We start from the raw sequence: 15843 nt of genomic DNA, 5'->3' as shown, positions 1-15843 counted from the left end.
CTTTGCCACCACTTGGTTTGTTTTTGCAAATCAAACTCAAATCTCTATCTCTAAGTCAAACACACATGATGAAGTATAAAGAGAGTCATTCCAAAAGAGATTGATCAAAGATTTCAAAAACTCCCCCTATTTCCCATAATCAACACTTCTCCCCACAAGAAGCCAACTTCTGACAATAGAGACAATAAGAGACAATAAAAGCTTTTGACAAAACAAAAACTCTATTCTACTATTTTCAAAATCTCTCAAGTGGTAGCAAAATCTCTCAAGTGGTAGCTGATCCATTTATCACTTTGGCCTTTATTTTCTCCCCCTTTGGCATCAAGCACCAAAACGGGATTAATCTTGGCCTTTTAACCCCATTGCCTCACCAAAGTCTTCAATTAAGAGCAAATGGCAATAAGATTTCATGAGATGAACTTGGAATTAGTTACCCTCTCATCGGAGTGCAGTGGAAGTCTTTCATGGTCCAAGTCCACCTTTTCCCTTTCAATCCTCCTTCGAGACTAAATCAAGCAAACTCAAGCAAATGGTTAGTCTCAAAGGGTCAAGTTGTAACACATCTCCCCCTAAACATGTGCATCACTTTGCAACGGACTTGTGAGGTCCAGGGAGTGTTGGTACAACTTGAGCACCACAATAAGCAACAAAATGCAGAATGAACCTGATCAAATGCATAAACACATGTATGCTACAATTCAATCCAAGTTCCGCGAATCTAAGACATTTAGCTCACTACGCAACCTGCAAAAGGTCTTCTCATCTAGAGGCTTAGTGAAGATATCGGCTAGCTGGTTCTCGGTGCTAACATGAAACACTTCGATATCTCCCTTTTGCTGGTGGTCTCTCAAAAAGTGATGCCGGATGTCTATGTGCTTTGTGCGGCTGTGTTCAACAGGATTTTCTGCCATGCGGATAGCACTCTCATTATCACATAGGAGTGGGACTTTGCTCATATTGTAGCCAAAGTCCCGGAGGGTTTGCCTCATCCAAAGTAGTTGCGCGCAACACTGTCCTGCGGCAACATACTCGGCCTCAGCGGTGGATAGGGCAACGGAGGTTTGTTTCTTAGAGTTCCATGACACCAGGGACCTTCCTAAGAATTGGCACGTCCCTGATGTACTCTTCCTATCGACCTTACATCCAGCAAAGTCGGAGTCTGAGTATCCAACTAAGTCAAAGGTAGACCCCTTTGGATACCAGAGCCCGAAGCAAGGCGTAGCAACCAAATATCTAAGAATTCGCTTCACCGCCACTAAGTGACATTCCTTAGGATCGGATTGAAATCTAGCACACATGCATACGCTAAGCATAATGTCCGGTCTACTAGCACATAAATAAAGCAAAGAACCTATCATTGACCGGTATGCTTTTTGATCAACGGACTTACCTCCTTTGTTGAGGTCGGTGTGTCCGTCGGTTCCCATCGGCGTCTTTGCGGGCTTGGCGTCCTTCATCCCAAACCGCTTTAGCAGATCTTGCGTGTACTTCGTTTGGGAGATGAAGGTGCCGTCCTTGAGTTGCTTCACTTGGAACCCAAGAAAGTAGTTCAACTCGCCCATCATTGACATCTCGAATTTCTGCGTCATCACCCTGCTAAACTCTTCACAAGACTTTTGGTTAGTAGAACCAAATATTATGTCATCGACATAAATTTGGCACACAAACAAATCACCATCATAAGTCTTAGTAAAAAGAGTTGGATCGGCTTTCCCAACCTTGAAAGCATTAGCAATTAAGAAATCTCTAAGGCATTCATACCATGCTCTTGGGGCTTGCTTAAGTCCATAGAGCGCCTTAGAGAGCTTACACACATGGTCGGGGTACCGTTCATCCTCAAAGCCCGGGGGTTGCTCCACGTACACCTCCTCCTTGATTGGCCCATTGAGGAAAGCGCTCTTCACATCCATTTGGTACAACCTGAAAGAATGGTGAGCGGCATATGCTAGCAAAATACGAATGGACTCTAGCCTAGCCACAGGAGCAAAAGTCTCCTCAAAGTCCAAACCTGCGACTTGGGCATAACCTTTTGCCACAAGTCGAGCCTTGTTCCTCGTCACCACCCCGTGCTCGTCCTGTTTGTTGCGGAACACCCACTTGGTTCCCACAACATTTTGCTTCGGACGAGGCACCAGTGTCCAAACTTCATTGCGCTTGAAGTTGTTTAACTCCTCTTGCATGGCCAACACCCAGTCCGGATCTAGCAAGGCCTCCTCTACCCTGAAAGGCTCAATAGAAGAGACAAAGGAGTAATGCTCACAAAAATTGACTAATCGAGACCGAGTAGTTACTCCCTTGCTAATGTCACCAAGAATTTGGTCGACGGGATGATCCCTTTGAATCATCGCTCGAACTTGGGTTGGAGGTGCCGGTTGCGCTTCTTCCTCCATCACATGATCAACTTGTGCTCCCCCTTGATCACACGCCTCCTGTTGATGAACCTGTTCATCGTCTTGAGTTGGGGGTAGCACCATAGTTGAGGAAGATGGTTGATCTCGTTCATCTTGTTCCTGTGGCCGCACTTCTCCAATCGTCATGGTTCGAATAGCAGCCGCTGGAACATCTTCTTCATCTACATCATCACAATCAACAACTTGCTCTCTTGGAGAGCCATTAGTCTCATCAAATACAACGTTTCTAGAGACTTCAACCAAACCCGATGATTTGTTGAAGACTCTATACGCCTTTGTATTTGAGTCATAACCTAATAAAAACCCTTCTACAGCTTTGGGAGCAAACTTAGAATTTCTACCTTTCTTCACTAGAATGTAGCATTTACTCCCAAATACACGAAAGTACGATACATTGGGTTTGTTACCGGTTAGTAGCTCATACGACGTCTTCTTGAGGAGGCGATGAAGGTAGACCCTGTTGATGGCGTGGCAAGCAGTGTTAACGGCTTCCGTCCAAAAGCACTCGGGGGTCTTGAACTCTCCTAGCATCGTCCTCGCCATATCGATGAGCGTCCTGTTCTTCCTCTCTACCACACCATTTTGCTGTGGTGTGTAGGGAGCGGAGAACTCGTGCTTGATCCCTTCCTCTTCAAGGAACTCCTCCACTTGAAAGTTCTTGAATTCGGATCCGTTGTCGCTCCTTATCTTCTTCACTTTGAGCTCAAACTCATTTTGAGCTCTCCTGAGGAAGCGTTTGAGAGTCCCTTGGGTTTCAGACTTATCCTGCAAAAAGAACACCCAAGTGAAGCGGGAAAAATCATCAACAATAACTAAACCATACTTACTCCCTCCTATGCTCAGATAGGCGACAGGTCCGAAGAGGTCCATGTGCAGCAGCTCCAGGGGTCTTGAAGTGGTCATCACGTTCTTGCCGTGATGCGCTCCTCCCACTTGTTTACCTGCTTGACAAGCTGCACAAGGTCTATCTTTTTCGAAATGCACGTTAGTCAAACCTATCACGTGTTCTCCCTTTAGAAGCTTGTGAAGGTTCTTCATCCCCACATGTGCTAAGCGGCGATGCCATAGCCAGCCCATGCTAGTCTTAGCTATTAAGCATGCATCTAGACCGGCCTCTTCTTTTGCAAAATCAACTAAATAAAGTTTGCCGTCTAATACACCCTTAAAAGCTAGTGAACCATCACTTCTTCTAAAGACAGACACATCTACATTTGTAAATAGACAGTTATACCCCATATGACATAATTGACTAACAGATAGCAAATTATATCCAAGCCTCTCTACTAAAAATACATTAGAGATAGAATGCTCATTAGAAATTGCAATTTTACCTAACCCTTTTACCTTGCCTTGATTCCCATCACCGAATATAATTGAATCCTAGGAATCTTTATTCTTGACGTAGGAGGTGAACATCTTCTTCTCCCCCGTCATATGGTTTGTGCATCCGCTGTCGATAATCCAGCTTGAACCTCCGGATGCATAAACCTGCAAGGCAAATTTAGGCTTGGGACTTAGGTACCCAACTCTTGTTGGGTCCTACAAGGTTAGTCACAATTTCCTTAGGGACCCAAATGCAAGTTTTATCACCTTTGCATTTTGCCCCTAACTTTCTAGCAATTACTTTTCTATCCTTTCTACAAATTGCAAATGAAGCATTCAAAGCACAATAAATTGTAGAGGGTTCATTCACTACTTTTCTATGAACATTTGCAACATTTCTTTTAGGAACAACATTTCTCCTAGTAACATTTCTATCATACACATAAGAAGAACTAGGAGCAAACATGGCATGAGAATCATAAACATATGAATCAAAAGCATCATAACTTCTATTTCTAGTTTGTCTTTTATCATGATACAAAAAGGCATGGTTCCTTTTAGCACTAGTAGCCATAGGGGTCTTCCCTTTCTCCTTGGCGGGAATGGGAGCCTTATGGCTTGTTAAGTTCTTGGCTTCCCTCTTGAAGCCAAGTCCATCCTTAATTGAGGGGTGTCTACCAACCGTGTAGGCATCCCTAGCAAATTTTAGTTTTTCAAAATCACTTTTGCTAGTCTTAAGTTGAGCATTAAGACTAGCCACTTCATCACTCAATTTTGAAATGGAAACTAAGTGTTCACTACAGGCATTAATATCAACATCCTTGCACCTAGTGCAAATTTCAACATGTTCAACACAAGAGTTGGATTTATTTGCTACTTCTAATTTAGCATTTAAATCATTGTTGACACCTTTCAAAGTAGAAATGGTTTCATGACAAGTAGATAGTTCGAAAGAAAGCATTTCATTTCTTTTAACTTCTAAAGCATAGGATTTTTGTGCCTCAACAAATTTATCATGCTCTTCATACAACAAATCCTCTTGCTTTTCTAAAAGTATATTCTTTTCATTCAAGGCATCAATTAATTCATTAATTTTGTCTATCTTAGATCTATCTAAGCCCTTGAACAAACATGAATAATCTACTTCATCCTCATCACTAGATTCGTCCTCACTTGAAGAAGCATAGGTAGAGTTGCGAGTACATACCTTCTTCTCCCTTGCCATAAGGCATGTGTGACGCTCGTTGGGGAAGAGGGTTGATTTGTTGAAGGCGGTGGCGGCGAGTCCTTCATTGTCGGAGTCGGACGAGGAGCAATCCGAGTCCCACTCCTTGCCTAGATGCGCCTCACCCTTTGCCTTCTTATAATGCTTCTTCTTTTCCCTCTTGTTTCCCTTTTCCTGGTCACTTTCGTTATCAGGACAGTTAGCAATAAAATGACCAAGCTTACCGCATTTGAAGCATGATCGTTTCCCCTTGGTCTTAGTCTTGCTCGGCTGTCCATTGCGACCCTTAAGCACCGTCTTGAATCTCTTGATAATGAGGGCCATTTCTTCTTCATTAAGACCGGCCGCCTCAATTTGCGCCACCTTGCTAGGTAGCGACTCCTTGCTCCTTGTTGCCTTTAGAGCAATGGGTTGAGACTCGTGGAGTGGACCGTTCAACGCGTCGTCGACGTATCTTGCCTCCTTGATCATCATCCGCCCGCTCATGAATTTTCCAAGTACTTCTTAGGGCGTCATCATCGTGTACCTGGGATTCTCACGAATATTGTTCACGAGATGAGGATCAAGAACGGTAAATGACCTGAGCATTAGGCGGACGACGTCGTGATCCGTCCAACGCGTGCTTCCGTAGCTCCTTATCTTGTTGACAAGGGTCTTGAGCCGGTTGTATGTTTGAGTTGGCTCCTCACCCCTTATCATCGCGAACCGTCCAAGCTCGCCCTCCACCAACTCCATTTTGGTGAGCAAGGTAGCGTCATTTCCCTCATGAGAGATCTTGAGGGTATCCCAGATTTGCTTGGCGTTATCCAAGCCACTCACTTTATTATATTCATCCCTGCACAATGAGGCTAGAAGAACAGTAGTAGCTTGTGCATTCTTATGGATTTGCTCATTAATGAATATAGGACTATCCGAACTATTAAAGTGCATTCCACTATCTACAATCTCCCATATGCTAGGATGGAGAGAGAATAGGTGACTACGCATTTTGTGGCTCCAAAATCCGTAGTCCTCCCCATCAAAGTGTGGGGGCTTGCCGAGTGGAATAGAAAGCAAATGTGAATTTGAACTTTGCGGAATACGAGAGTAGTCAAAAGAAAAGTTAGAATTAACCGGTTTCCTTTGTTTGTCGTGGTCGTCGTCCTTTTGGGAAGAAGAGGACTCATCGCTGTCGTAGTAGACGATCTCCTTGATGCGTCTTGTCTTCTTCTTCTTCCCATCTCTTCGCTTGTGGCCCGAGCCCGAGTCATTTGACTTGTCATCCCTTGGCTCGTTGACGAAGGACTCCTTCTCCTTGTCGTTGATCACAATTCCCTTCCCCTTAGGATCCATCTCTTCGGGCGGTTAGTCCCTTTCTTTGAAGAGAACGGCTCCGATACCAATTGAGAGCACCTAGAGGGGGGGTGAATAGGTGATCCTGTAAAAGTTCAAAACTTAAGCCACAAAAACTTGTTAAGGGTTAGCACAGGTATGGCCAAGTGGCTAGAGAGAACTCAAAACACGATAACCACAAGAAAGTAATCACAGAGTTGACACGGTGGTTATCCCGTGGTTCGGCCAAGTACGAAACTTGCCTACTCCACGTTGTGGCGTCCCAACGGACGAGAGTTGCACTCAACTCCTCTCAAGTGATCCAATGATCAACTTGAATACCACGGTGTTTCTCTTTCCTTTGATCTTTTCCCGTTTGCGAGGAATCTCCACAACTTGGAGTCTCTCGCCCTTACAATTGAGTTCACAAAGAAATACGGAGTAAGGTGGGAATGAGCAACGCACACAAGACTCGAAAATCAGAGCAACAACACGCACACAAGTCGCAACAAGAGCTCGCAACGCAACACAAAGAGTTCACAACTCCACAAGAGCTCTATATGCTATCACAATGAAACGGATGCGTGAGATTGGTGTCTTGGTGCTTAGAAGAGTTGTAGGAATGCTTGGTGTACTCCTCCATGCGCCTAGGGGTCCCTTTTATAGCCCCAAGGCAGCTAGGAGCCGTTGAGAACACATCTGGAAGGCTATCCTTGCCTTCTGTCGTCGGGCGCACCGGACAGTCCGGTGCACACCGGACACTGTCCGGTGCCCGATTTGTTTCCATAAAAAGCTCATCCGACCGTTGCTTTCTGATGCAGATCTGGGCGCCGTTGGCGCACCGGACATGTCCGGTGCACACCGGACAGTCCGGTGCCCCATTCCGACCGTTGGCTCGGCCACGTGTCGCGCGCCGATCGCGCGGCCGACCGTTGGCCCGGCCGACCGTTGGCTCACCGGACAGTCCGGTGCACACCGGACAGTCCGGTGAATTTTAGCCGAAGTCGCCGGAGAAAAAACCCGAGAGCGGCCTCTTCGGCCAAGGCATCCTGGTGCACCGGACACTGTCCGGTGCACCACCGGACACTGTCTGGTGCACCACCGGACAGTCCGGTGCCCCAGACCGAAACAGCCCCTTGGCTGCACACATCCAAGTCTTCTCTTTTCTTCTTCTATCTGTTTCTAACACTTAGACAAATATATTAGTACACAAAACCAATGTACTAAGACTTAGAAACATACCTTTTCTCTAGATTTGCACTTTGTTCATCCATGGGCGTTGATTCACAGTTAAACACTCGTGTTGACACTCAATCACCAAAATACTTAGAAATGGCCCAAGGGCACATTTCCCTTTCAAGTCTGACATTTCGAACAACCAAAATTTGGCTCAATATCACTATTAATTGAATTAGGCAAATCCTAAAAGTTGGTAATATATGATATGGTGATGTACCATGACCTTCTTAGAACAATTTTGCATTGCACGGTGAAAAGTAGAAAAAAAAGGAGATGGTGAGTTGTGGGTATCAAAACTATTCTAGCTCACAAATATGACCCTCTTATCTATCAAAATTATTTTAGCTCACAAATATGACCCTCTTATCTTATATGTTGTGGAGAAATATGTTGTGACGTGATTTCTATATTACTTACATATGGACATATATTATGACAATATTCAACCCATCTAAATATAATTCCTCTAAAAACAGGTAGAGCAACTAAAGTTATGCGCATTCAGGTTCAAGGTTTCCTTACATAGACCATGAGACAACTATGTAATACGTATTGGAGAGCAGCTGCCAACATTTAGAGAAATGAAAATAGAATGTGTTGGACATAGCTACTAAAATGGTTAGGATGACATTTCAGTATTAAAACCAACAACAGTGTCATCTTTTACATAGAACAAACATCTGCATCAGTTTGTTCAAGCAGACAGTTAACTACTGTGAATCTACCTATGAGGTTCTCAGCTACATAGTTGTGGACTGGGACATGTTCAGTTGGCCGAACCATCGTGCTTATGCGAAAGAATGGTGTTTCCCTTTCCTACAGAGCGTGAAATAAGTTTTGCCACATTGTTCCTTAAGAATGTCCAAGGCAAATGTTGTTGTTGTCGTTAATGTTCAGGTCGAAAACCTTGGTGTGGAAAGACACCTGCACATAAGCATATCATCTTTGCATTAGATCACTATAACTGGTTTAAGAGTTATCATATGATATGTTGACCAAGGATGCACAATTGTAGCTCTAGGAATCCAAATATACAAGTAAAGGTGGCATTAGAAATCATAAATTAGAGAAAAAATACCTTTGGTGGCTTGAAAGGGTAATCCGGTGGGAAGTGAATGTTCACCAAGAATACCCCACCTGCAAATGGGGTGTCTGAAGGCCCCATGATGGTCGCTTGCCAATGGAACATGTTCTCACCAACAGAACCTGACAATAAGAACAGCTAGTGCAGCTCTACACACAGATAGGTGACTACAAATGTTAAGTAAGACAGGTTGAGACTCAATGGTGGCTTTAGAATATGATCGGGTATAGAGCAAACATTTCCCAAAAAAAACTATAATATGATTACAGTTATACATGAATAAAACAAATGCAGAGTGCATCACAGCCTCGATGGACATCCATGCTAACATATCATGTCATGGGAAGACCCCTTATGTTTATGTTAACTGACATTTGATTCTACTATACATAACTGATTGGAGTCCAAAGTTTTTAAATTACTAACTAAAGCAAGTGATTGCTCTCCCACTAACTGCCCCTTTAGAGAACAATCTTTGGCAATTCCTTATCTGCGAACTAAGCTCCCATGCAAGCGAAAGATTATCATGCTCTTTGCAAGGATGACATATGCTTTTGCTGAAGTCATCAGATCCGCTAATTGGTAAGCAAATTATGTGCTGCTCAAAAGCTCTTCTAAGAAATTCACTTTCTCACGAGTGACTTCCTCGATCTCTAAACCATTTTCTAAAATAAATCAAAAGAAAAACATGAGAATATGCATAGGGACAATTTGTTCATAAATGGAACAATTACTTTAGCTTACAGCAGAAGCAGCCAATCAAGATTGTATGAAGGAAAACAAAGGAAGGAACCTCAATTTTTGAACTACAACCCATTAGGTATGGAAGCATTAACCTTTTTTATTGGTGTAGTCCATTCTCATACTATCAGTACTATACTTCTTAAAGCAAGTGAACTGATCAACCCAACTGTTGAGGTTTTTATTTTAAAATCATATTTCCTCCAACATCGAAGCATCAATTACCAGTGAAGAAAAGTCATGTGAAGCTGCTATTTCTGAAGTAGAATTTAAAAAATCCAAAATTAACCAGATAGGTAACATGTTTGCAAAACCTTTGACAAAAATCAAGTGCTGGGTGTGTTATCTTTTATTAAACTATTAAATTAATTATAAGGGGAAACTACCATTAGCAGTATAACACCCATAAAAATGCATGTTCTTCGTTTCACTTACAATGTATATGAATCACCTTAGGAACTCTATTAGGGTCATGAGCGAGTGCAGCATGATCCCATTAGCTGAGGTTCTTCCTGTCGCCCTGCTCAGGGTTGACGACAACGATGGCGTCGGCGACCACGAGCCCCTCGACGCGGAGTGGGGCGGCGATCTCGAGCATGGAGGACCCACTGGTGACGAGGTCCTCGATGATGAGGAAGGAGAAGCTGAAGTCAATGGCCCACGCGACGACGCGTGCAGCGAGAGCGGACTGGTATGGCGCCTCGGCCTGGTGGAAACCTCCCCTGCTCATGTGCTCTAGGAACCCGAGGAGGGCAGAGGGTCGAGATGGGATTGGAGGAAGCGGTATCCGGTGAATGGTGCAGTCTACGGTGGGTGGGGAAGGGGGACCACAGTGGGGAAGTGGGGAAGGGAGAGGTCTCCGGTGGGGAAGGGCTTGAACAGGGAGGGAATGGTGTCGCGCTGGTGACGACTGGGGAATGGCTTCGACGCGGTGAGAGCCGATGCGAGATTTCCGAGCTGGGATGGCGCGCTGCTGCGAGATTGGCGGGGGGGAGGGTGAGGGCGGAGGCGTGGTGATGCCGGTGGACGCCCTCGTTACCAACATATGGTGTAGTAGAGATTAAACTTTACAACAGCTCAAAAAGTATTGTTCATTGCATTTCATCATTTCATATGCAAGTTTGGAGCAGAATTCTAGTTTGCATGCAGATATCATCACACCATAAAGGAACTCATGAATAAACTCAAATTCCAAAAAATACAGGATACTCAACTCGCATGTGCATGCTCAGTAAAAGTAACTTTACCATTTTTACCTAGGAGAATCCGAGCAGGCCATCAAAAGGCCTATTTTCACCATGTAATCACATAGATATCAAATGCACTCGTCCAGATTTATGTATTAGTGAATTTCTGTGTGGAAAACATGCAAGCACTGTTTTGGCACACAGGAACAAAAAATAAAGGAGTGGTCATCTCTGGCACAAATAGCTACGGCTTAGATGGTGATCAAACTGTAGCTAAAATAGGCCTACTGAATATTATGTCAATGAAAATATGTCTATTGAATATTATTATCAAACTGTAGCTAAAATATCTCTGGCACAAATAGCTACGATACTACATGCTCCATGGTTTGTTGACTTTGCTTCTTATCTTATAAAGATTAAAAAATTGGTGTACTGAATACTTGTTAATCTGAGCAGAAATGATTACCCAACTCAGAACAATGAAAAGAGCAGATATGTCTTAGTAGCAGGCAGATGAATTATTGTTGTACCTATATGGTTGAAGAAAGAGAAAAAGATGGATGGGTATGCTTGCTCACGGTCTCAAACTAACCTTGTATCCGAGGGGCAGAAGTGGAAGGAGTCTAGAAGGCTGAAGAATGATGCAGTCATATGTAGACTTGAAGAATTATGGACATAAGCTGCACATATACAGGCAAATGTATTACACAAATAGATACAGGTCTGCAAAACCACATAACCAAACTACATTTCTTTCTCCGGAACGTTAGCCTGGCAAAAACAAAACAAAACAAAACATGATTAACATTAGAACGCAGTCCAAACATTCACTTGTTCAAAAACCATATAAAATAGTAAGAATGCTTCTGAAAAACCATATAAATCTGTTTGGCAAAATATCACACCAACATAAGTCAAACAAATAAGAAAACATGTGACTCACTTTTTGTCAGTCCGATGGGAGTGAAGAGCCACTCTCTTCCTATAGAAAGGTTTAAATTAATTAATAAAACCAAATTAAATTCTCGGATAATAAATGATTGGTTGTCCAAGCTTTATCTTTAAATAGATGCACTCCATGCTTATGATTTCAAAGAAAACCACTTGCATAATGTTCAGACAAGAATAGAGACTTCGGTAAAAAGATTGATCCCTGACATTGTTTTTAGTTGAGAGATGTTTCCAGATGATTTCATGTTTTTAGTTGAGAGATGTTTCCAGATGATTTCATGCCAAGGACAAATGTTGATACAATAAAAGCAAAAAATGGAGCACATAACAACATGATAAATAAGATGGCCGGTAGCACCAATACAAGACTCACCTTCTCGGGACTGAACCCACTAAGCCAAAAACAAGTTGTGTGACAATCCCAAGCTCATTGGACCCAGGTCTTATGTACCCAACCCACTTATAAGCTCAATGAGCTGATTTCTCAGCCCTCACATCAGCTCCATCACAACACTATTGTAGAGATAGCCAATTTTATGCAATAGCGCGTTGAATATTTAAGGATGGCTTATCCATGTAAAGAAAGCAATAAATTGACAAACACCACTAACCAGCTTTTCTTTTATAACATTTCCAAGCTTAGAATCAGTAACAACTAATATTTCGCCCAAACAAATTTCTGCAAGAATTGCGCTGACCCTTGCTAGGCTTGCTGTCAATAATCAGGGTTGTTGCAGATAGGGCGTCAGATGTTTCTCAAACTCAGTTGAAAGCCATCAGCTCAACCACTTGCATGGAAGTTCATGGTATTAGTCAGAACAAAAAACTCAAGTATATAAGCAAAGAACATAGCTAGGACGAGTCATTACATTTTATTTTCCATTTATTTTCTTTATTTTTTACTTCATCGAATCCTTATTTCTTATCCTACATTTGGACTAAACAAGCGAGTCTGTTAGAGTTCAAGCTTTGCGTGCTTGTAATTCTATGGAATGGGTTGAATGGTTCATCATAAACTTTCCAACTAAGATTGATGTAGCAAATAGTAACCTATAATCTAGAAATTTGGTATCCCAAAGAAAAACTTTTCGAGGGGAGTGCTCACCACGGAGTGATGGAACCATAATTTCTTGCTCAACTGCTTCAGAAGTTGGCCAAGTACCAGACGGACTCTCTGTGCTACCTGAACAGTTATTTGTTGCACCTGCACCACCAATACATGAAAAGTTACAATTGGCTCTACTGGCATTTATTTTTGTATGCAGGTCATAGTGATTATGAAACCTGAAAAAATACCAGCACTAAGAGATTGAGCAAGAGTATCGTCCCACGGCGGCCGTGCAGTTCCCCTGCGCTTTCGAGAAAAAAAAATCGTCCCACGACGGCACTGCCACATTCACATTTGTGTTTCTCACAGTAGCAGTATCCATAGGCATGACAGAACCTTGCTGCCGCTGGGTAGGTTGTCCTTGTAATAAAATAGTTTGAGAAACTGCATGAGCCAAATGAATCTAGTCATTACTTGTTATCTAGAAAAAATCATGCCAAATAGCTAGGTCCTTGAATAACGCAGACCATTATTAGATGCTTTCTATGGACATGGATGAGCTGCCTTTCGTTTTGGCCTGAGGTGGGGGTAGATGCTCGCGCGCACCATTCTTCTGAACCTTCAAGAAGTACTTCAGTGTGTGAGTCCTTATCTGTCAAAGGAATATTTTTAATAGATTGGGGACATTATATAACATAGATTGATTACTAAGTAATCATTACCAAATGCATGTAGCTTAAGATCAGAAGTATTTTGAGAACTATTATTAAGGATTTAGGCTATGGATTACCTGTATAACAGTCTTTGAGCCGACACATGCTTCAATCGTCTTCCAATCACGATCAACGCTACAAGAAACTAAAAAAATGAATTCGAGAAATTTCGTTGAATTATCCAAGTCCTCACGGTAGCATCATTCAATTTATAGATTATAAATAATCACAGGAAAAAGGCTACATTGGACATATTCAGTTCATTTACTTAACCTTGCCTAGCCTGGCTAGAGACAAAGAAGAAAAATTCAAGGGCCGGAGATCCTTTAAACGTCCACCGGCACCTAGGGATTATAATGGACCACTATCCAAATATTTCTTCATAATTTGATTGAGCCCTTAATTAATTTTAGTTTAAAAAGAAATAGTCTGATCCTAATCCGATCCGATTCTTAAATTTTATAGTGCAAATTTAGAGCCCATTACCACCCCCACTGGCACCCTCAAAAAGTTACAATGAACTGAGATCAAACAACATCTGTATGTCCCTTTGTAAAAGGACACCCTCTTGAACAGATTAGACAAAAAAAATAATCATCGTGTGTTATGCTAAACACGACACCGCCACTTATAAGAAAGTGTGCCAATGTATGCCATGACAAACCGATCAAAAGCCAAGATTCAGGTACCCTGCAAGAAGAACATAGGTGCCTCCAACATTGAGCGCTATGATATCTAACAGTAATAGGTTAGACAGAGACCTTCTAATTGGACCCGACAGATAAAACCAATAAAAAACTGATCGCCTGCATTCAGAAGCAGCACATAAACTAAATTTAGCATTTTCAGGAGACGTCGTCTACCTCCACAATACTCATGTTATCCTCCAGACCCCTCTCCACCGTCTCCTACATGGTAAGCGTAACACACCACGCGCATTTGTCAGTTCCTTACCTCGTTGGAAGAAGGGCAGTGCTCTCCTCACCTTCCAGGACCGCGGGTGTTGTGGGGAGCGTTGGCTCCGCAGCGTGGCGGCAGCCTGCTCACCATTGCCATCGAGAGTCGAGGGGCTTAGCAGAATGAACATGTAGATTGTGGGGCTTATAAGAATGAACTGCATTTCTCTGACCCAAATTATAATTTCTGACGCAGGGGCTGGGGGACTTTCGTGAGCAACGCGAGGCCGGGGGCGATGGCGTGGGGCATGTCCATGGACCACCGTCGACGAGGCACCTCATGCGGCCGAGCTCCCACGTCGCGCCGATTCGCACAACCATGCCGATCCGCGCAACATGCCGTCGTCGCAGGGGAAGGGGGGTTAGGCGGGCATCGCGGCACCGGGGGTGGCGGGCATGGGGAGTGGGCGTGCTTGGCGAGCAGAGCGCATCGCGGGGCAGGGGCAGGGCCGCAGGGGCACGGGCAGCCGGGGGCGACGAGCACGCTGGAGACGGACGGGGGAGGGGCACGTCGGGGCGGGGGCACTGTGGAGAGTTTGGAAGCGGCAGATCGGATACTTCCATGGATGTGAGGCAGATCAGGGGAGTGGATCGCGCGGATCGACCTAGAGATAGGGTGGGGGAGTGGATCGCGCGGACCTGCTGGGCGCCTTCCATGGAAAGTGTGGGCGAGGAGATTTCGGATCGGGGATGGGGGAGAAGATCACGGTAGTGCGTGCACGAGGGGAGCCGAGGCGGGGGCGGGGGCACACTTCACCAGAGGAGATGTGCACCCGGCCCGTCTACGCAGTCACACGGGACAACGGCGCACGCAAGAAGAGGCAGGGAAGGCAAGCAAAAGGACAGGAGGAAGAGCAGGCGACGTGACGTGAGGGGGATGGAGGCAGGAGGCGTACCGCGGCGGGGAAGAAGGTCTTGTCCCCAATCTCGGAGAGCACCGTCATGGCCAGCGACTTGGTGAACCCCTGGACACATCCACGCAAAAACATGAGCAACAAGCCAAGCCACCTCCTCTGCTTAACTAACACACCTGAATGAAGAAGAGGAAGTGAGAGGGAGGAAAGGTGACCCCGAGCAGAGACGGCGCCATTTTGGAGGAGGGCGGCGGGGCGCCGCGATTCCGATCTCGCGGGTCGTGGGATAGAGGTAGAGCAGCCGAGGCGAGGCACTGCGGGCGTGGGGATCTGATTTGCAGGGAGGATCTGAGGGGGATGGGGATCGATGGAGCGGGCGGGGGAACGATGGTTTGCGCGTGCCGCGGCGGAGGGGGCCGAGCGAGGGCATGGCTGAGGGAGCGAGAATCGGGTGCTGGCGCGTGCTTGTTGGTGGAGGGGGAGGCGGATCTGCCATGCGCGGGCATGCGACTGGATGTGCGCGGAGGGGGCCAAGCGGGATAGAGGCGAAATCCGCTGCACCCGCCATCCATGGCGGCATTTGCGGGGGCAGGGGCCTGCGGATTGCAGAGATCGCGCCCTTCCATCGACGATGGAGGCTACCGGGCGGGGTGTGAGAACGCGCGCGGGACGGCGGGGGCGGGGGCACGGTGATGCTGTGGACGCCCTCGTTGTCCCCTTAAGGTATAGTAGAGATTTGGTTTATCTTTCCTCAATTGCTATAAAAAATCTAGAATCTCAACTAAAGGAATATAGTA

The 15843-nt window shown here is 44.8% G+C and overlaps 1 long non-coding RNA gene across 1 annotated transcript; it reads right to left on the bottom strand.

Annotated features, from left to right (window-relative positions):
* Positions 1-6503: 6503 nt before the first annotated feature.
* On the bottom strand, positions 6504-15106 carry LOC109943206 (uncharacterized). The gene is made up of 7 exons (XR_002265938.3): positions 13314-15106; positions 13051-13142; positions 12772-12967; positions 12581-12679; positions 11468-12263; positions 8588-11295; positions 6504-8433 (listed from the first exon to the last, which is right to left on the bottom strand). It is a non-coding gene; the product is annotated as an uncharacterized lncRNA (long non-coding RNA).
* Between the last annotated feature and the right edge of the window lie 737 nt (positions 15107-15843).

This window comes from Zea mays, chromosome 10 (assembly GCF_902167145.1).
Source record: "Zea mays cultivar B73 chromosome 10, Zm-B73-REFERENCE-NAM-5.0, whole genome shotgun sequence".
Taxonomy (NCBI): Eukaryota; Viridiplantae; Streptophyta; class Magnoliopsida; order Poales; family Poaceae; genus Zea; species Zea mays.
This window is presented reverse-complemented; position numbering and strand designations above follow the sequence as displayed.